General features: G+C 40.6%; 1 protein-coding gene across 5 annotated transcripts in view; it reads left to right on the top strand.

The window, feature by feature from the left end:
* The first annotated feature begins 6207 nt into the window (after positions 1-6207).
* Positions 6208-22648, top strand: part of RALYL (RALY RNA binding protein like) — a 773956-nt gene continuing 757515 nt past the window's right edge. For 2 of the 5 annotated variants that reach the window (XM_043483551.1, XM_043483550.1), the window contains exon 1: positions 6384-6481. The gene's annotated coding sequence lies outside the window, so the exon portion shown is untranslated. Of the gene's footprint in view, positions 6482-6802; positions 7396-7482; positions 7686-22648 lie in introns of those variants that run through there. The other 3 variants (XM_043483548.1, XM_043483547.1, XM_043483546.1) reach the window with 3 other exon arrangements.

Raw genomic sequence — 22648 nt, 5'->3', positions numbered from 1 at the left:
CTGCGCTTTGAACATAGTTGATTTAGATGCTACTAATAAAACATGCTCTTTAAGTTTTTTAGTTACCAATTCTTCTTGAAAACAAGCAAAAAATGATGTGCATCAAATTTTAATGAAATCTTTTCCAGTTCTCTCTGTGACAATACAGAAAAGCCTGATGTTTGATTTTTTGTAATTTGTAAAGGTAAATGCATCTGCAATTGGTGCTCACGCAGGAACATGTGACTACTTATAATGTATGGTACACTGTTTTCCTGTAATGTGAAGCTTAGCTGGAACGTTTGTGTATTTATGAGTTTGTAGTTTGAAATATTCATATTTTGCCCAGTGGCTGACTAGTAGTTCATTATACTTTTATATGGAAAGTCTGTGTTTGATCCTTGTTAGTCTTTTCTCTGGAGCTTTAGATGAATAAAATAACAAATAATTTACTGCCCAGAAGCCAAACAGCCAAAGGCTGTGATCTTTTTAGATCTTAACATGTTTGACCCCTCTCCACACTGAGGAGGGAGCTATCCACAGCGGGAAAAAAGGAATCTGGGGAATACAGATATATACATATCTTTCATAATTGACTATTCCCTAAAATCATTTTTAACCAAATGTCTACTAGCACATTAGCTGGTACTATCAAAGATTTCTATTAATTAAGTAAAAGTAAAGGTCAAGGAATTATTGCATTGCCATGTCCTACCCCTTCCGCACATACACAATGAATATATATAGGAAGATATAAGCGTTCTGAGATAGACAAAAGAGAATAGAGAATATCAGAGGAAATTAAGAATATAAAACATAACATTTACATAAAAACAACCTCTTTATTACTTCAATGGACCAAAAAGAGAATTTGGAAAATACAAAGGTACACATGTCACAAATTAGATTTAATTATCTCCTGTAATCATTTTTTAACCAAATACCTATTCACACATTTGTTAACACAAAACATGTACATGAGCAAATATTGATTATTTAAGGGTCCAATTCTGGAGTAAGAGGCCTACAGTGTATATTGTTACAGAATTAATCAACATAAAATTATTTTACTGTACTTATCTGGCTTGTGAAAACTCAATCTCATTTCTAGAAAAATTTTGTTTTCAAATGTAAGCTTTAGATTAATAGAAATAAATAACTTACTAAATTTCATGGAAATTAAAAGTACCTCTCCACAGGAGTTGGTTAATAATAGCAAACTAATCTCATGCATTCATCTCTTGAATTCTATAATCCTTAAACAAACAGCAAATGAATAATCCTTACCTTAAAGAAAACAAAAAGTTCAGAGTTTAATTAAATTAATACTGATACTTAAAACTAGATCATCTCTAAGCTCCACGTTTTAAAACTTACAAGTAAACAAAGACTAAAAAAAAAAATCAATAGGAGAATCATACCTTTAACTATGCAACTATATCACTGTACATAAAGGAGTTACTTCATACTTTTCAATTTGAGATTTTTGTGGACACAGTAAAATGCACATTTTTTCCTCATACATCTCCGGGATTTTTCTCCTTGGGCAGAACTGTTTTTCCAGTGAAACCATACTGACTTCTGTTGCCAGTCTGGGTCACAGGATAAATCAATTTCTTGATTTTTGAACACAAATGAAGACAGCTCTTTCTGGAGTTCTCTCTCTTAAAAATATGTTACTTCCGCTGGCATACAGTTTTGTTAACCTCAGCAAGATTGTTTTCTGGAGTTTGCAGGCAACATTCAGCTACACCAGAGAAACACGTTGCCAAGTCTGCAGTATTTTCCCTAGGCGCTTTTCGTCCCAGCCTTTCAGGTCTCCCCCGGGTGACCCGAGTCTGCCCGCTGTGTGCGCTGGTCTTGCGTTTCTCACGTGGTGTGTCTGGGGGAAGACCTCCCAGTTCCCCCGGCCAACCGCGCCTGGTCTCACACCTTCCCCTCCTCCTCCTGCTCTCCTCCACCCCTGTTCCCTCCTTCCTTCCTTTCTGCTCGTCCCCCCCGCCCCTCTCTGCCCAGGGTTCACTGTCCTCCAGGAGCGCCCTCCACCCGCCATCCTGCTCTCAGTTCCTTAGCTGTAGGGACGCGTTGCGTCATTAATGCTATTTTCCCATTGCGTGGCCTGTAGCTCTCTCACTAGAAAGCTCTTCTGTCCCCTGTTTTTCTTTTCTTCCATCCTGTGTCCCTGAGCAGAGTCTTTGAGAATCTCAGTCTCTAATTATGAAGATTTTATGACAGTACATTTGTCAAGCAGCTAAAACATAGCAAGCGGTTATTAAGCAGAACGCATTTTCTTTTTATGATATTTTTCACTTGCGTTTTGCTTTGTTTTGCATAATCTCTCCTTTTTTGTTCCTTTTGGGCTCTTTATTAGTTTATATTATATTAACACAGAAGACAATGTTTTAAAATCGATAATATTTTTGACCTTTTTAGAGGCCCGTTTCTGACTCTAGGATTGTCACGTTTTCATCTTTAACTCTTGGAATATAAACAGATACCGTGGATAAACCTGTGGCTTCTACATTTAAAAACTGGCATAATTTATATCGTCTTTAGAATGGATGGTTGTCACAATAGCGATCAATGAATAATAAATGGTGGAGAACACTGAACATGTTATGCACCGGTCTGTGTCTAAAGTGTATTTATCAGGAAACTCATCAGGGCTTTTTGTGTACCCACTTGAGGTCACTTTATCAAAGAACTACACTCAGTCTAGTTAATGCAAAATAAACACATTCAAAATGAGAATATTAATAGTCACGTTAATGTGTTTTAATCTTCTTAGCAATATACACATTTTATTAAATTTATATGAAAATTATGAGCGTACACAAATCATAAGATAATTTTATATGTATTTCATTCTACATATCTGATTTTTTGAATTCTACAAGATATGTGAAGAATAAATTATTTTTTAGTTGTTAAGTTATATAGAAACTTTGATAGTTCTTTCTTCCTTATTTCACTCATGCTATGTTGTATTGTTGCTATTTATTTTCATATCTTTTAATGACTTTCTTTGACAAAAATTATTTGTTAAGTTTTGGCGTTTGCAGTTGCTCCAACAGAAGTTTGGGAAAAAGTAAAAGAGACCATCTAAACTTGAAAGAGAAGCATAAGCGAAGTATGTTCATAGGCAGATATTGCACATATAATGAGAAAAAAAGTAAAACAAATCAAAAATTAAAATCTCTGCTGTGAAAAAATTACCAAGCAAAACAGAAGAAAATGACTTGAGGGCACTGGATGTAAAAGTGTACATTGAATCCAAGATATTGCAGCACATAATTTTTAAGTGTATATATTCATTTGTAAAATATGTGTTCACATATGAGTAATGTATTTCAATATTTTCTAATGGGAAAACATTGAGATTATGTAGCATAGACTTCAAAATAGATTTTTTCCTAATCATCATCTGTTTGTCTTGTTGCAAACTTTGTATACTTTATAGTATACTTTTCAATTATGATTCTTCCATAACTTGGTTCAGAGTAGATATATTAATAAAAGGTCACAGTTCACAATTACAACTTTGCTTTAAAAAGTTTCTATCATTAACTCCTGAAGATGTGACCAGGGTATACATGACCACATTTGATTGTTCACATTTATGCTAAAGATAAAATGTAACCCCTTCATCTCTGCTTTTGAAGATTTATTTCCTTCTCCATCTGATTTATGAAATCAGAGAAGTGAATGAGAATATGTGGGCAATGATATAGCCAAAACAATCCCATACATTTATTTTAGATCTACTGACTTAATTTAGAATATCATATCTTTATTAATTGGCATTGGTAGCAGTATTTGAAAATATTTAGTATCTACCATATATTTTTTGGAAATATTTTATTCTAGCTAGAAAACTAGCTGAAAGTTTGGTACAGTTCCACCTGTATAGTTGAATGCTTGGCAAATTTCTTATATCCTCTGACTTTATTTTCCTAATCTGTAAAATGAGTATAACAATATCAAGGTCACACAGCAGTAGCAAGAGCTAAATGAGAGGCTTTGTTCAGTAAATACTAGTTCCCTTGGTCTAATTGTGTTTACTTTTGGTGATGCAACTTAAAAAAAGAAAATGGCACGCTGGAAATAAATGGAATATTTTGAGCACCTTACTGTAATTACATAAGTAAATGGAAAAAAGCAGAGAGGATATTGATGTCTTGCTTTTTCTTCAGCAGAACTGCATTTAACATAAAGGGGAGTCATTTTATTGAATAATAAAAGTCTGACAATCGCTGTGATTGGCTGACAGCCATTACTGCAGTGTAATTCTAAACAGCTTGTTTTTCAAAGTTCTTCTTGAATAACTTTTTAAAACCTAGGCACTGCCCAACCTAGTTTAAGGGTTCAAAACTCATTTTTAAAGTGGAGTTTCTCACATTTGAACACTGCTGAAAACGTGTATTAAAAGAATATTTTCTTATTAAATGATTAGGATCAGGTACTTTTTGAAATGGGAGGAAAATTTTGGAAAATTTAGCAAACTAAGGGCTTAATGGCAGAAAATAATTCATGACTCAGAGAAGAAAAATACCACATTTGGAGAGATCTTATTGTTTTTTTTTAAAGAAGCCCAATGTATTTTGCAAGTGACAAGCACAGTGCTTGTTCTAGAAGATCCAGCTCAAAATCCTGCATTTTCTGAATATAGCTTAACAGCGCTTCCAAAATTACCAGGTCCACTTTGATGGATTCATCTTTCTCAGTCAGTATTTCTAATCAGCAACTCTCACTTTAAAGTAGGGATAATAAGTGGGGGTAGAGTTGGCAACTCATGGAAATAAATATTTAATGATATCTTAATGGTTCTTTTGTTCCTTTTATTGACGTTGTGGATTCATACTTCATTTGGCCAGTGAATTCTGAACCGGGATGCTTGAGGAATGTTTCTGCTGTTGAAGCTGTCTGTCCTAGATATGTACTTTTTTTTTTTTTCCCCAGAACTGTCCAGGTTGGATCATCTGCGATGGAGCCGTTTTATCCGAACCGTGAACACTGCAAACACCGAGATAGAGATCAGGGGCGGCATCTGTGAACTGCAGACGTATGTTAATTGCTCCTTCTCAAACAGTGCGGTGCCAATTAATGCCACACAACCCAGATCCAAAGCAGCACAGGGGAACGGTCCTGATATTACTAGTGCACAAATATGGGGAAAAAAACCAAAAACCAACAGATGTCTTCCCGTGCCCAGAAAACTGATTCTTGAACAGGCAGCAAGAGCAGAAGCTCAGTGCATCCAGCGATTGGCCGATGCAATCTTTGTTCAGGCGACAAGCTTCCTAAAGCCGAGAGCAGGTGGAGAGATCCCCGCGTCGCCCTCACCTTCACAATCCACGGCTCGGCCACCTGGGCTCCGGCGGGGTGCGCCGCCGCCTCCCTGTCCTCTCTCGGCCGAGGTTCCCCCCACCTCACCCGGAGCCGTGACCGGGGCTCTCCGCTCTCCCCCGCGCCGCCCCTCGGACTTCCAGCTCCGGCCCGCAACTTGGGCAGGAGTCGGGCCAGGGCCTCTGCCGCGGGGCAGGGACCTCCCCGTGGCGCCCGGAGGCGCGCGCGCGCGCGGCCGAGGCCGACCATGCCCGGTCCCAGAGCGAACGGACGATCGGGACCCCCGCCCGCGGGAAGAGACCCGGGACCCGACTGCCTCACGCGGAGATTTCGTTTTGTCTTTCCAACTGCTGGCGTGCCTGGCCGGAGAGATGCCCTGCGCGCCACTGGCAGTCAAGGCCCCTGACAACGCCCCCCGGTAGCGCGCCGAGCCAGGCTCCCCGAGATCCACGAGGGGGGCGCGCAGATCCGGGGGGCGGGTGGGGAACCGCAGAGGCGAGGGCAGCTGGGGAGGGGTCGGGCGAGAAATCCGGGGTTGCGGGGGGGCGCAGTGGGTGCGTTCGATCGCGCGTTCACAGTGAAACTTCTGGAGAGAGGTTGGCATCTCTCCGCAGGTGACCACCCTGGCGTGGAAAACAGGCGAACAGAGGGAAGCGGCAAGCGAACAACAAGTTGGAGGTGGGCGGCAAGTTGGTGGCCTCCTCCGGGGCGTGCGATCGGCGGCCCCCAGCTGCCCCAGGGCGCGCGCTCCCCGCCGTGGGCGGCGGTGCCCGGGCCTCGCCAGCCGCAGCCGGCCCCGCGCGGCGCCCCCTCTCGCCGGCTCTGCGTGTGCGTGTGCGTGAGCCCCGCGCCCGCGTGAGCGGCACCTGCTCGTCCGGGCTCACAGCGGAGCCGCCTCGCCGGGAGCTGCCGCTCGCGGGCGCCGGGCTCCGCGCTCCCAGCCGCCGCCGCCGCCGCCGCCGGAGTGGGGCTCGGCGCGCCCCCCCACTTGGCAGCCCGGGTCCCCCCCGGCCGTGCCTGCGAGTCAGCCCGGCTCCGAGTCACGTGTCAGTGCCCGAGGCAGAGACAGAGAAACACGCGCTCCAGTCCTTCTTCCACCGCCATACTGTATTTTATCCTAAATCTCATTTTTATTCCAACATTTTACTCCCGTTCGGTGAGTACCTTCTCAGGGGCCTTCTTGTCCTCTTCTTCTTCTTCTTCTTCTTTTTTGGTTTTATTTTTCTCCCCCCTTTGTTTTTGTTTTTTTGTTTTTTCTTCTTTTTCTTTTTTCTCCACTTCTTTGATTATTGTTTGCATTTGGGAAAGCTGGAGGAGCATGGTTTTGAGCCTTTTCTTGAATCCAAGTTTTTCTAGCATGCGACGGTTCTGTAGACGAGGCGCTGCGTCTGGGAGTCCGCGGCGACGGTTCCCGCGAGGAGCGACTCCCAAGTCCAGCAAAATGTGCAACTGGTTTGAAGGAAAAAGCGATGTGAAGTGTGGTGCCTATTTTTCCCCCCCTTTGTAAAAATAAAAAAGCATGTTTCTAACTCTTTTTTTTTTCTTTGCATACCCTTTTTCTGATAAGATTTTTGTATAGGTGGGATCTTGCGGCAGTGTTTACAAGTTTGTGGGTTTGCGATACTGGTACAAACCACTGAGCAAAGACATGAATTTTCTTAATTTTTTTTTTTTTTTGTGCTCTTTTTTGGAAGCCGGGGAGAACAAATTCGTTTTTGTTTTTGTTTTTTTTTTCCCTCCCCTACTTGTTTTTGGGAATGATAACATGAAACTTTTCTTGTAGCTGGTTCCTGGGATTATTTTTAAGCAAATATTTTTTTCCCTCCTTTAAATTAAGTGTGACTTTTGCACATCTGCCTTTAAAAAAAAAACCCGATATCATTTTATGAAGGATATCCTGATATCTATATATCTATATTATCCCTTCTTCCTCCCTCTCCCCTCCCTGTAAATCCATTTTCAAATGATGGCAGTGGAAGGTTTTTCTGGAAAAAAAAAAAAATGAAGTGCGGTTTGGTTTCCTTGCCAACGGAGGATGAAGTGAACAGCTGAGCAGCTCGCACAGAGCAGGTACTTGGTCCCTTTGGAGGCGTTTCCCGGGTTTGCAACGGCAACTCTCGTCCTGGCAAAGAAACGTGTGTGTGTGCGCGTGTGTGCGTGCGTGTGTGTGTGTGTGTGTGCGCGCGTGTGTGCGCGTTCGCGGCCCGGGGCAGCGTCCGAGCCCGCGGCGGGGAAGCCGCGCCGGGAGCCGGGGGAAGCCCGGGTCGGTGCCCGGCCTGGGCTGGCTTTTGAATGAGCGCGAAACGCCGCCCCTCGGTCGGCGGGAGGCGTCTGCGCCCCGGGCGGCGCCGGGCGGCCCCGTAAGTTCTCCGAGGGCCACTTGCGGAGCCGGAGGGGCGCGGGGCGCGGGCGCGGACCGGGCCGGGGGCGCCCGGGAGACCGCGGGACGCAGCGGCTGGGCCGCGTCCTCTGGAGGCGCCGGCTTCAGGCCGAGGGCCCGGGCCCCAGAGCCCAGCAGATCCCGGGGGTGGCTCCCGATCGCGCGGCGCGCGCTGCTCCTCTGCCCCGAGTCAACCACGCACTCGGTTGTCCCTGCCTGTTTTGCCCGCTCGCTCGGAAGCTGTGGCTTTCTTCCGCGGTGGTGTCTTTGGAGCTTTTCTTTCCGCGGGGTGTTTCTTGCTCTGGTTTTAAGTGCCTGGCATCTTCCAAGGTGGAGGAGATCGCTACTTTTCGTGATGCTCAGTTGGGTTTCCTGTTGAGGATGAAAGCGCCAGTTTGCATGCATGAGGCTACACCCATAGGATGAAGTGTTAAAGGGACAACGTATTGTCCCCCCTTTTAACCACCTGATGGTGGTCGCTAAGGGTTTCCCCCGAGAGCCGGGCAGAGGACCGGGCTTGGGGTCCGTGACTGTGGTGACGCGTTCGCTTGTGTTGGTGACATTGCACTGTTGCATGTGTTCTGTGGAGTTTGTATGTTGCGATCGTCGCGTTAGGTTCCCGGGGTAATCTAGTACTGCTTCTTGGAGATGTACCACGGTTGGTAATAAAAAGCTTTCTCTGTACTTAACACAGTGACAGAATCTGTCGGGAAACGTGCTGTCCAAACAAATTTTGTGTTATACTTTAAATCTTAAAGTCTGGAGGCCATTATTTAAATGATTTGATTCTGGAGTGTAGAACTTGGATTCTGTTAAAATAAATACGAGGCGAGTGGAATAACTTACTTCTCAGATTAAGTTTTATTCTAGGTTATCTATAGGCATAAAAACTAAATCCAACATACAGAAGAGCCCATTACAAACATGTTAATGACATACGCTATGGCTTTTTTCAAGCAAATATTTAAGTCTCTAAGCTCAGTTTGTGGAATGAGGTTTTATGCCTGTGTTTCTTTACTCTTTGTGGTGACGGAGGAGTGCAAGTCATCGTTTATCTGTAGCAGGTTAAAAATGATCATAACATCTAGAAAGCTATGTATTTTTAAATTCATAATGTATTGTCCCATTTCAGAGATCTTTGAATGTAGCAATGTGTTACTCTTGTATGTAGGGTAGCTTTTCTCTGTTAAGAAAGTCCTGTTGCATTTATATAAAAAAGATAGTTATGTCCCGTGTGTGGACCTCCAGACTTGATATTCTGAAAGGCATAGTTCTAAGATTTGACACAAATATTATGTAATAAAGCTTTAATTTTTTTTGGGGGGGGTTGTGGTAAACATGGTACTAATATATAGTCTTTCTTGTGGTTTAAACAGGGAGCAAATTATTTAAGATGCCACTTGCAACATTCTGTGTTTTTTAAATCACTTTTATCATAATAATATGTAAGTAGAAATGCTCATTTACGTAAAAATGCAAGACAATGCATGTGTATAATATTTCTTTGTAGACACTGTACGTCGTCTAGTTCTTTTAGAAGAGAGAAACAGTGAATGAGCAAAAAAAGCTTGAGTAATTAAACCATAATTTTCATTAAGAGGATCACTTGCTGCCCTAAGGTGGGGTAACTGTATCTTAAGGCTGTTACAGAATGCAGACAGTACTGTGTGATATTTCCAAATGAGATTGGAACCCTAATGGGATGGAAGCTATTCATAAGGTTTCAAGTGGGAACAGATATGTAGCTGTGCTTTGAATTCTGTAAATAAAGATCATGCTAAGAGCCTTTAGTCGTATTAGGTTTTCATTAAATATTGCTTGTTCAGTATACTACATACTTACGTTAAATTTCTATTACGTTGAAATTTTGAAATTTCCTCCTCCATAATTTATGCTGGGGATTCTACAACTCTGTGTTTTGGTTTAAAATCTTTGAATATGGCTTCCAAGATTTAGCACCGCCTACTGGTTTCTCATGGAAAAATAATATTCTTAAATTCAGCAAGCAACACACTTTGATTCTGATCAACTTAATCACGCAGATTACTTTTAATTGCTTACTGACAGCAAAATAAATATTTTGCTGCAAGAGAGAGGGTTTAGGGTGAAGGTAGAGGATGAGGGAAAGAAGACACATAAATTTAAATTGGCTACTGGACCACCAACTGACTTTAAGTATTTGATTATCTGAATGCTACAAATAAATAAATCACACATTTAAAGCAGCCTTCTACATTTGCTAGAACTTTACTAGGAGGTGCCAAAATTTGGACATTTTGAAAATCCTGGTTTACTGCATTAACTTTACATTGTACGTCCCACTCTTCAACATTGTAGAGAAAGAAAACCCTAGTTGGAGTTCTGTCTTGAGTGTGTGGTCTGTCCAAGAATTTTTAAATGAAGAAATTTTAATCATAAAGATAGACATTTAATTGTTTCATATTTTTATCCTTACATGATTATAAGCTAGCAAGGAGCACGCTAATTCTTTTCTTAGTGTGGATGAAGCAGCCACAGTGTGATGCTGGTATATATAAGGGGGAAAGGTTTCAAACACATATTTATAAAGGCACACTTTTAACTACAAAAGATATATTGCTTTTTTAAAAAAAAAAAAAAAAGGATAGTTTATTTTTTCTAATTGTAATGAAAGGTTAGTGGTTAAAAGAGCTACCAAACTTGTGCAAACCAATGATGCCATCAGAATGTGAAAATAACAGGATACAAAAATAATGCACTACATCTGATATCCAAAAACTTATATTTTCCTAGCTAGAACCACGTGCTGTGTGGATAACTGTTTCTTAACTAAAGCAGTTTTAAAGCAGCTTTTAAAAAAAGAAGCTACTGCAAAAATGTGGAGAAGCTCCCTGTATCTGAAAGCATTTGACTGGAGTAAGAGTGTGGTCATGCTTTGCTTACTGTTTACTGATACTGTCAGCAACTAATTATACAGTGCATCACATCAAATAAAACTCCACACTGGAAGAAGTCAATGTTCAGAATGGTTTGCATGCTAAAAAGGAAATATTTTACTTACAATTTAATTTTTCCTCCTCTCTGAGTTTTGAAAATTTTATTTTTTAAATGTAATTAGCTGTGCCTTAGGAAAAAAAAAATACAGCTGTTTTCTTTATTTCTTTTATCACATTGCCACTAAGAAAATTCTATTTTGTGTACAAAAAACTAAGGTAATGATGAAGTGTATTCTTCAAGTTGTCTATGGAGTTCTGCAAGAAATTAAAATCTAATTAAAAAAAATTCCTTACTGGTCTGAGGTTGTTGTTATTACTTTCTTATTGTTTCATTATTATTTGCTACTTCTAGTGACATGCACAAATACCTTTCCAATCCCATTTTCATAATTCAGTATGACGTTTTAATAAATTTCACTTGCTGACAGTGGGGCAACAAACTTTCATGTTAGTGACAAGAACGGTTTCACTGCGATGTGATTTTGAGAACAAGAATTATTGAAGAAAATGTAAGTAATAATTTGACTTTGGAAAGTTCCAAAAACTAGTTACATATTTAGTAAGTCTTATAAAAATGCCTGTTATCACTCTTCTTTTTATCATTAAATTTTGGCAGGTAAAATATGTACATCTAACCCTTGTTGCCAGCTTTTAGTAGTCTTGCTTCTTCCTGAAGCTTTTTAGATTTTCAAGAAAATATTGGGGGAGGTTCATTGTTTTGTTAGACTCACGTTAAATAGCACACTGACATTGTGGAAAATGGATTTTGTGCTTTTCTAATTCTCCCATAAAATTAAAAGTCTTTCACTTATGATGCAGTTATTCTGGGGCTTCATTCTGGCAAACACAGAGTTATTGATTGCTTTTTTCTTTTCATTCCTGGACACAGAGAGGGTAGTAGGAGAACTTCAGTTCATTTAGGATAAATGTCTTCTGGACTGTCTCTGGAGACAGTGAAGCTGGGGTCAGGACTGCAAGATTTATTTCTTGGGCCATGTAGAAATCTAAATGAAGAGAATTATAGCAGAAATCAGGGGAACCCTACCCAGCTTTTCTGAAAGGTGCAATTAAATGCATCATTGTGTACCTTCATACTTAAGAAAAACTGGAGATTTTATTTGCATCAGTATGTTTCATAAAATCACATCTGACACATCAGTTTATCTACCTTGCTTAGAATAAAGTAGTTGAATATTTTGTCTAAATTTCAACAGTGGAAATTAATTGTGTTCCTACATCATCCATGTATTTAGACAAAATATTTATACACATTTTGATAGCCACATGCTAAGTTACAACAGGAGCAACATATTTTTGAGTCACTTTGGAAACTTAACAGGCTGGAGTGGGAAAGGCTATTTTCCATTAAATCAAGAGAAAAGGGAAAGAAAAGTAGGACTAACACTTTCTGAGGTCTCCTTCCTTTCCATGAGTAGGTGATAGCATCACTATTTTACATTTTGGGGGAAACTGAGCCTTGGAGAGATGTAATTTTCTCAAGTCTCCATGGGGACTGGAGGGACAAATGGTGGGAATATCTGAATTCGCACTCCGCGGCCCTGCTTCTGTGCAGGGATGCTCCACTTGCGAAGATGGACATCTCTGTCTGTTTCTTCTACTCAAGATAAAACAGCTGCTGTGTGTGTGTTCTCGGCGCGTTATTTTAGATGGCTGTATTTTGGCACGTTTTCACTACTGAGCGCTGCAGTCAGAAACCCCAGAAAATTTGCAGAAAGACTCTTACTGGTGCTGAAAGGGTGTTCGAGTGACCGGCGTCACGCAGCTCAACAGGACCGCGGGTTTTCTGAGCAGACCCCGTCCGCGGGAGGCACTCACGCCCTGCGGTCAGGACCGAGCATGTGGCGCTGTGGCCACAGCGCTTGTGCCGAGGTTGTGGGCAGACTCTCGGCAAATGTTTAGCCCCAAGTGCAGTCTCTACTCTTGAAGGTTTTGTGGTGTGATGCGGAAGATTATTCTTTTACGCAAGGAAAACTGAAGAGCCAATTCCTTCATGACGCAGCACATCTATAAACATGGGTGTGTCTTCTGCCTGCCAGCATCTCACGCCCAACGTCATCTCCACTCAGGATTGCACTGTGACACACGCTTGTGTCAAGCTCATTTTATCTATTTGTTAATAACGTAAAACACATACAACGGCAAGATGTTATTTTAGGATGCTGTTTTTAATTGCCTCTTTGGATGTGTGAAAAAGGGCTCCGTTATTAAATAATCTCCTTGGAACTTGAAAAAGTGAATATTTTTCAGTAGAGAATGGGAAACAAACTATAGTGAAGGCAGTGTGAATGAACACGATGAAATGGATTCCAGAGTCGGCGATCAATTGACTCATCCACACACTGGATTTGGAGGCCAAGGCGGGGGTGGGGGTGGGGGGAACTATCAAAAGCAGCTTTTGAGTTTTAGAATGAAAGAAAGCAGGAGAAAATAAGAATATCTAGAAGGCGGGCTGATTTGCTTGGGGGTGGGAGAATGGTTCCGTTTTGGATGTATCACTGATACAAACTTCCAGTATTAACCTGGATAGAATGACTGATGTGCAATTGAAATTCAGATCTAGAGCTGGAAAATATACTGAAAGCTAGAAAAAGATGGTACAAGATTATTGACATTAAAATTTTAGGAGGCAAACATATGGGAAACACCTGTGTTTTCCTGAATGGATATAAAGGAGTCTGCTTAAGGGCAGACAAAGAGAAAAAGGAGGATAGCCACTGAAGCTTAGGAGTGTGTGTGTGTGTGTGTGAGAGAGAGAGTGTGTGAGTGTGTGTGTGAGTGTGTGTGAGTGTGTGAGTGTGTGTGTTGTTCAGCAAGGCTAATGCTGTGTAGGCTTGAAGGAAGGTGAGACCTGAGAAAAAGGCCCTTGAATCTGTGGTTAAAATCCATTAATTTTAAGAAGAAACTAAATGAATGTTATATATTAGACTTAAGTGAGAAAGCTTGCCATGATTCTGGATATGGTGTGACATGTCACATCAGGAGGTCAGTTCCCAAGACTGTATGTCACATTCGTGTGTGTGTGTTATGTGTATGTGCATTTAAAAATGTAACCTGACAACAGGAAGATCAGTAAGAAGGTTATCTGCAACCAGGTAAATTGATTTTAAATTACATATAGAAGAAATTTTAAAAAGCGAGAGTAGCTAGGATAGCTCAGGAACAGAAAGGTAAAGAGGGGTCTAAGCTGTCAGTTATTTAAATATACCACACATGCTTTTAAAGTAGGTTTACAATATTGTAAAGTAATTAGCCTCCAACTAATAAAAATAAATGAATAAAAAATAAAAAAAGAAAGTAGGTTTACTAGCTGGCTCCTTAAAAGACTTCCAAGCAGTATCTCCAGAAGCAGTGAACACATCCAGTGCACAAATCATGGTTTCTAAACACCATTTCCCATTCAAGGGGCCCAAACTCTCTGGAAATGTGGCCGATTCTAAGTCTAGGCAGAAAAAGTACCAGATGAGCCTGACTTCAATCACTGTTCCGGGAAGCGAGGACATGCTGTCAAACAAATCAGGTTGTGTAAACCTTATGTGTTAACTGTAATGGTAACCAGGAGCTAGCCTGAAGGGCCTCTCAGTTGCCAAATTCAGATAAATTTGAGCATCAGTGGTTGTTGGTTCCCAAAGGATGTGAGTCGCTCAGTCCTGTCTGACTCCTGGCAATCCCATGGACTGTAGCCAGCCAGGCTCCTCTGTCCGTGGGATTCTCCAGGCATGAATAGTGGAGTGGGGAGCCTTCTCCAGGGGATCTTCCTGACTCAAGGATCAAACCCGGGATTGGCATTGCAGTCAGATTCTTTGCGGTCTGAGCCACCTGGCAAGCCGCAATGCCAGGTGAAATTAGTAACTGGCCCCTGGACCGAGAGGGCGAGGAGAGACTGTGGAAAGAGGCAGACGACTCCATTGTGGTGCGTGGCCGTTTTATCATCAGGACAACTTAGGTGCAAGGCGTGTCTTTGGCAGCTGCAAAGCAAATCAATTTCTGTATCTCCCTACCTACCAGGAGCTTAAAAGTTTGTTCAGGTCTCCCCCACTCTCTGGATGGCCATGAAACCTTTTGCGAACTGAAGTGGTGTAAAGTGAAGAAGCAATCACCCTCGGACACGTCTTGCTAACAGCTGCATAAAATAAGTCGAGATAAAGCACGGATGCTCTTAGACACAAGTGAAGGTAGAGGGGCTTACTGCTGAGATTCCAAGTGCGGTTCCCGGGGAAGGAGCTCGACGGGGGCCCCCTCTGCTCTGGTCTGGTCCGCCTCTGTAAAGGCTTGATGCAAAATAGCGAGTGCTGTTTTCGCTTCTTGCTTTTGTGCATAAAATGAAAATCCTTTTTGGATTTATTTCAGTTAGTGAAATAGGTACTAATGCAGATCTTTAGTAAAAGCAAAGTGGGGGATCCCTGTATAGAAACCTTCATGGGGTTCAGTCACCTCTCCTCCAGTCAGGATGTTCTCAACAACACATGGCTCTCTCAAGACTGAGCCCTTGAAGGGGCTGAATATTCATCCCAAGGACAGCAGAGGGGACAGGAAGCCTCTGACTGTTTGGGTCCCACTCTAGGGCCACCCAGCGATCATATGCCCTCGGTGAGCTCCTGCCACAAGAGTGACTGTGACAGAGAGTGCAGCGTTGAAGAAAGTCTGTGAGTCCATTGTGGTAGTCTCAGTTAAAAAAAATTAATAAATGATTCTGACAATAATTAAATTGAAATAAATGGTTAGCCTGCTTTTTAGGAGGAACTCTTGTCTAGTTGATGAAAGACAGCTCTTCTTTACAAAATGTGTAAGTTAGTGTATCTAGCAAATGATAGAATGAGAAAATTTCTGTTTATAACTCCCAGTGAAATAAATGATTCAGGCAAGAGTCATCACCAGGTGCTAACACTATTGGTTACAAATATTTTGAGGAGTAATGTGTTCTCCTGGTACTCAAGATTACTTAATTTTTAAAAATATTTTACTTATTTATTAATTTTTGCTCTCGGGATTTTCCTTGCTGCATATGGGCTTTCTCTAGTTGCAGAGAGCAGGGGGTCCTCTTTTCTGAGGTTCTGAGCTTCTCATTATAGTGGCTTCTCTTATTGCAGAGTTTGGGCTGGAGAGCCCGCAGGCTTCACTAGCTGTAGTGCACAGACTTAGTTGCTCTGTGGCATGTGGGATCCTCCTGGAGCAGGGATTAAACCCATGTCCCCTGCATTGGCAGGTGGATTTTTCAACACTGGACCACCAGGGAAGTCCAAGTATTGCTTCTTAATTGCATCTGGCGTTTACCTTCTTAAGCAGCTGCGTGATCAAACCCGGCATCTCTAATAGACAGCCCGACGCCACGAGTCTCGGAGGGATGCAGTCTGAAGTCGTCATTGTCATTTGTGAGATATTGTTGACGGAATGTTTGAGCTGAATCTAAAACCTGTCTCGACAGAGGATGAGCACCAACTCGATGGACATGAGTCTGGGCAAGCTCCGGGAGAGGGTGATGGACAGGGAAGGCTGGTGTGCTGCAGTCCTTGGGGTCACAAAGAGTCGGACACGACTGAGTGACTGAACAGAACAGAAAACCTGTTTAGGCTTAGTTTCTAATTTACAGAAAAATATAGGGAAAGTAGAACCTGTTAAACTGAATGAGGAAATACACAAATTCACAGGGTATAGTACTTGTTATGGAAGATACCAGACAGGTGGCCTAGTCTCTTCAAAAGACATTGCCATTGTGGGGAGAGTTTTCTAGATTAAAAGAGACTAAAGACAACCAAGTACAGTTTTTGGAGATTTGTTTGATTTTGTGTGTGTGTTGTTGTTGTTGTTGTTGTTTTTAACAAAAGGCTGCAAAAGATCAAGTAAAGAATCTGACTGCAAAGCAGGAGACCCCAGTTCTATCCCTGGGTCAAGAAGATACACTGGAGAAGGGATGGGCTACCCTCTCTAGCATTCTTGGGCTTCCCTAGTGGGTCAGCTGGTAAAGAATCCGCCTGCATTGTGGGAGACCTGGGTTCGATCACTGGGTTTGGAAGGTCCCCTGGAGAAGGGAAAGGCTACCCACTCCAGTGTTCTGGCCTGGGCAATTCCATGGAATGTATAGTCTATGGAGTCACAAAGAGTTGGACATGACTAAGTGGCTTTCACTTCACAGAAGATCAAAATTGGGTTGAATTGGGAAAATTTGCCCATGGGCTAGCTAATAAGTGATATTAGGAGGTGCATGCTGAATGATTTGGGGATAAATGCCATGATGTCTGCAGCCTAATTTCATGAGTCATGGTAAAATGCATATGCGTGCATGTGTATGTGTGTGTGTCTTTGTGTGTGTATGTGTGTAAAACATCATTTGTTAATAATTTTTCAATCCAGGAAGTGACTATGTAGGTTCTATTGTATTATTTTTTCAGACTGTTTTTGAATATTTTCAGTAAAAGTGTAGAGAAGTCTGTTAGTTGCCATTGAGAAAAAAAATGTGCATATTAGGGTTAAATAGAAGCAGAAATCCAGATCTGAGTTTCAGCTCCCATGGGGCCTTTGAAGATATGAGACAAGAAGTAAATTTAGTTCAGCGTCAATTGTAGAAATGAAATATTATTCAAGGGAGTAATATTATTGGTGTGTGTACTTGGCATGCTGCAGTCCCTGGGGTCGTGAAGGGTCGGATATGACTTGGTGACTGAACAACAAGAACAGTGTTGTTGGACGAAGGATGTGTTTTTAAGCTATAATAAAGGAAATATGCATGTATATTAATTTCTTTCAGAATGGAATCTCCTTAGCTAGAAGAGATAGAGGTATCGCGGAGGTGGAAATAATTTTCAGGAGCAAATTTCAAGATGTTCTAAGAAGGTTGGTATGATCGGTGGTAGCACAGGAAGACTGGTTATATCTTAGAAGGAAGGGAGTTGGATCAGTTCGTTAGGTAGCTAAATGCCTTGTTTATTCAGCCCTGTCCTGGAGGATGGAGACTCAGTGGTAAATACAACTAGTTAAGGGCCCTGTCCGCTGAGAGCTTACGGTCTAATGATTAGTTTCCTCAGATATACTCAAGGTGGTAGGTTGAAATTAACTAGCGTGAGAGTAAGAATTTAGGGAATGTAGCAGAGAATATTCAAAAGATCCATAAAAAGACTCTACAGCCATAGGGAGGAACTTGGCAAAATTAACAATTTGTTGTTACTAGCTGACACAATTGCATCACTCTCTCTGGCAATAGAAAATGCAATCTGAATGGGTCAAGCAAACAGTTAAGTTTTCCTTAAGGATATTAGCAAGGCCTGCATGATGCAAAACAGAGAGCTGTGCTTTCTAGATGTAGTGGGTATTTCATGTCAGAGTGATCATAAATCTGGGCTGGGGAAGGAGATGAGGAGACTAAAAAGAGAGAAGATTTGAGAGCCTGAAGGTCAAGATGTAAACCAATAGTAGTAGGTTCACTGGTTCTAATAGGACGAAAGAGGTATAAGGATGGATGGTTTTGATCAGAGGAGAATGTTATATCTCCAGATTATGAAAGTGGAGCAGAGTCAAATGACATGAACATGTTTCAAAGTTTCATGGGCATGCAGTTAACTGAGGCAGATGTTGCTGAGGTTGAGAAGTTGAGAAGTGTTGTGAGAAGAAGCTGAGTGTTGAAGGGGTAATTTTTAACACTTTTAAAAAGTTCAAAAAAAAAAAATTCATAAGGGGATGACAGGGAAGAAAGTGAAAATGAAGACCAAAACATGTGCTAAAAGGATCAGTGACATTCTTGGAGGTTTATGATCAACTGATACCGTAAAGGAATTTTTTTTTCTTTTGTGACTGCTGAGATTTTAGTCTTTTGGAACATTTTGAGGAGAGATGTAGATAAATAGTGTGTGTGTGTGTTTATCTTGTTTGCATTTGATTAGATTTTTAGATAATAGCGAAATAAATTCTGCAGCCGAAAGACGGTTGCAGAAGAAAATGGATACCTCAACCAAAAGTTCAGTGTTATAAGGATGTCCCTGATCAAAACCAGATAGAAAAATATAGGCTACTATAGCTAGTACTTTATAAACAAAGCAGCAAATGATTCCTGTTGAAAAGAACAGTACACAGTGTCTGTCTGTTATTATACTTCGGTGTCCAGTTCACACATTCCTGTTTTTCATGAGGAGTCCAGTTAGCAGGTAGGTCGACTGTGGCTGTTGCTATTTTGCCAGATCAGTTGCTGCAGTGGCCACTGCCTCAGCCCCACTGTTAGACCATCCGTCCTGGACCAGACTGATGGCTGAATGCTTAGTCCTATTGTGCCGCATCTTTATAACACCCTGGAGGAGTTTATCACTATCCTAGGGAGAGATCGGGAGGAAACTGAGGATCAGACAAGTGACTCTTCACATGTCTCAGAGCTGTCATATTGCTGAGCAGAGACCTGAAACCCCAGACTTCTTGGACCCAAAACTTGTCAGCCCACTCCGGTATTCTTGCTTGAAGAATTCCATGGACAGAGGAGCCTGGTGGGCTACAGTCCATGGGCTTACAAAGAACACTTTGAGTTATACCCCCGTGCCTTATTTAAAATATGCAGGAAAAGAGACACTGTGACGTGTACCTGGATAGATCAGTGACATTTTGTCACAGACACACAACAGCTCCCTATGTATGGAAGATTTAAAAACTCACGGTGCATTCGGTGAGAACTGTGCTGCTATACATGTTTCAATTCTTGTCTTCTTAGAGTTTTCTGTAGTGTTTTGCTCTAGGCATAATTAGTGAGATTTTTGAATACTTGTTCATTCATTTAGCCAGTCCTCACTGGGAATCTACCATATCTAAGTCATTGTGTTTTAAGAGATTAAAGAAGTTTAAAAACAAGACCAAACATTGGACCTACCCTCATGAACTGACCATCTACTTGGAGAAGGAAATGGCACATGTGAAAAGTGACAATGCATGAATTATTAGAATTCAGAAAAGTAGCAGTGATTAGTTATGGTTATTTAGGTCATTAAGGCACCTGCAAATTTTGGAACGGAGTGCCTGTCTCTTCTCAGTGACTTGGCAAGGTCCTTGGGTTGGGAGATTTGACAGTACTGTCTTGACATTGCTATCCAAAGTCAGGAAGATAAAGGTGATGTGCAGGGGAAATGTGTAGCAGGAAGAGATCAGAAGCCACAGAAAGGTTTAGAGAGGGCCATCTGGAAAGAAAGTTGGGAGATGACAGGAATCATGGGTTTTTGAGGAGATGAAGATGCCAGCAGAAAATTAATATGTGAAACTTTGTATTTATATACATATTAGGCCCTAAAATTGAGCCCATTGTTTGGGGGAATGAACTTTGTGTTGGAATACTTTGAGATTATTCAAAATTTCAAATAAAAATATCTTATTGGATTCTCAAAGACAATAAAAACTGTAAAATGAGTTGAGAAATGCCTTGCTTTTTCTCTTTCAGATGGATAACAATATAGCTTTATTAATAATTTAGTGAACCAATAACATGAGAATATGTTGTTTAATTTCTGAACTCTTCCCATCATGTTTACAGTCTTTTTTTTTTTTTCAAAATCTCTATATTTTCCTTCCCTATTCCTGACCTCTCTCCTGACATTGTTGCAGTTCTAGAAAAGAAAAATAAGGAAGAAAGGAAAGAGTAGAAGAGGGAGGAGGGGAGAGAGAGGAAGAGGCCGGTTAGAAGCAGTGACAAGCGTTCTCCAGGTCAGCACTGTCCAGCCACAGAGCAGGCCTCCACACACAATTTTACATTTTAAAAAAGACAGTTAGAAAGCAAAGATTAACAAATCAAGCTAATTTTCATAATATATTTTATTTAACTCAGCCTGTCAAAAATTATCATTTCAATGAGTGATCAATATGCAATTATTTTTTAAGCAGACTCCTTTTGTTCTACTAAGTATTTGAAATCCAGTTTGTGTTTTATAGCACAGAACTAGCCAAGGTTAAAATGTGGAGTGGTCACGTGTGTGAGGGGCTGCCCCATAGGGCCACTCAGATCGAGAGAGGTCAGAAGATCTCAGGACGATGTCATGTTTTTGAATTCCTTTTGGCACCTTGCTCCTTACCAGAGATTAGTCAGGACATAGTTTAAAATACTCTCTGATTGTCTCAATTTTAGCTATCACATTTTATTACGAAGCTGAACCGAAACACGTTGAAGTTCATTTTTACTAAAAAGTTATCCTAAAATATGGTCAGCTGGCAAAGAACATCAATATCTATCCAGTAAGTATTTCCTGAAAATTTACTTTTTAATTATTTTGTGTGTTGTGAGGTATGGCATAATGTAGGAGAACGGAGCTTTCAGTGTAGGAGCTTGCTTTAAGTGGTGACAAATTCCATAAGAGGTAAAAATACATTTCTGGGATAAAATGGTTAAAATGGTATCTTATTCTATATTAAATAAGAGGCTTAATTTTTCTAATTCCACTCACAAAATAGGTTCTTAATACAATGAATAAAGTCAAACCAGGTTTTGTGGGCTCTGTGTGGAATGATGCATTAATTGAGGCACCCCAAGTTTGTATAATATCAAGCAATTTGTATTGACTCTGAGCTTTAAAGTGATTTAGTATCTTTGGTTGAAAGATTACTTGTGAGTCACCAATAGTTTGAAATTATCAGGTGGGAAATATGATCGTTGGGTTTTGTTTTATTATCTCTCCTTGTTTCAGAGCGAAGCATGTATTTCCCTTTTAGGCCTTTCAAGGTGTGTCCTTGTGTAAGTGAGGGCAAATATGACTGTGAGCGCGTGTAAGAAGGTGGGGAAAGGATTGTTTGATTACAAACATCTTTACAAAATGCTGTTAGGTATCTAGTTGCCATGTGGAATCAAATTTGGCGAGTAGTTCTCATTATTTTTGCCCATTTATTGGATATCATGTATCTTTGTTTCTAAAAGATGCCTGATATTAAATTTCTTTGTGTTACTATGAGGTGGACTTCCTGTCTTTGATATCCGTGAAAGGAACTGGAAATACTCAAAATGTATTAATGCCAGGTCTTGGGTTCTGAATTTTTGACTGAATATGCTGTGGTTTTGGTTCAGAAAACTACAAAAAATCATTAATTTCACAGTATTAATGAACACATGATATTTTTTTCCCTTCATATCAAAAATACTCCTGTGAATTTAATATCTTTATTCATCTAGTGTGCATTATTGGTTCATCTAGTGTGCATTATTGGTCTAGCGCTCAGCTCTTCAATTAGGGGAATATTCCTTAGTTCCTTTTGATCTAACAAGAAGCAGTTTAATGTATCTAGCAGGTACCAAAATTCAATAATCTCAGATACGTTTATAGCATACTGGGAGAAAGCATAACTTTGGATTTGTTACAAATGAAAATAAGCGGTGTGGCCTTGTAATTTCTTTTAATATTAGGAGTGAGCAGTTTGATATAGAACATTCAGTTCAGTTCAGTCACTCAGTCGTGTCCAACTCTTTGCGACCCCATGGTCTGCAGCACGCCAGGCCTCCCTGTCCTCACCAACTCCCGGAGCTTGCTCAAACTCATGTCCATCGAGTCATTGATGCCATCCAACCAATATGAATAGAATATTATTCACTCTTAAAATTCAAATTTTAAATTTTATGCTCTACTAGATGATTTTTCTCCAAATAATTAAATTTATGTACATACTATAAATATATAACTTTTTAAAATAAAATTTAAATAAAAATGCTCAAAACATCTTAAAGGGAAGCACTGTTCTTATAATAGTGTTGATGTTGAAATTTTAATCACATTCTAGAGAGAAGATTCAAAATTACATTTGCCTCCTTATTTATATTATTTGGTATATACCCTTTCAGTTTTTGTTTAAATAACTAATGATATAATTTATAATACATACTTGTAATTATATGATGCATTATATATTTATGTAGTTTATATATAATAACCTCATAAATGTTTATAGTATAATCCATGCAATTATTTATAATGAAAACTTTTCTCCACTTAACCATATACTTTAAGTA

This window comes from Cervus canadensis, chromosome 12 (genome assembly GCF_019320065.1).
Source record: "Cervus canadensis isolate Bull #8, Minnesota chromosome 12, ASM1932006v1, whole genome shotgun sequence".
Taxonomy (NCBI): domain Eukaryota; kingdom Metazoa; phylum Chordata; class Mammalia; order Artiodactyla; family Cervidae; genus Cervus; species Cervus canadensis.
Note: the sequence above shows the minus strand (reverse complement) of the source record. Positions and strands in the feature narration are given on the sequence as shown.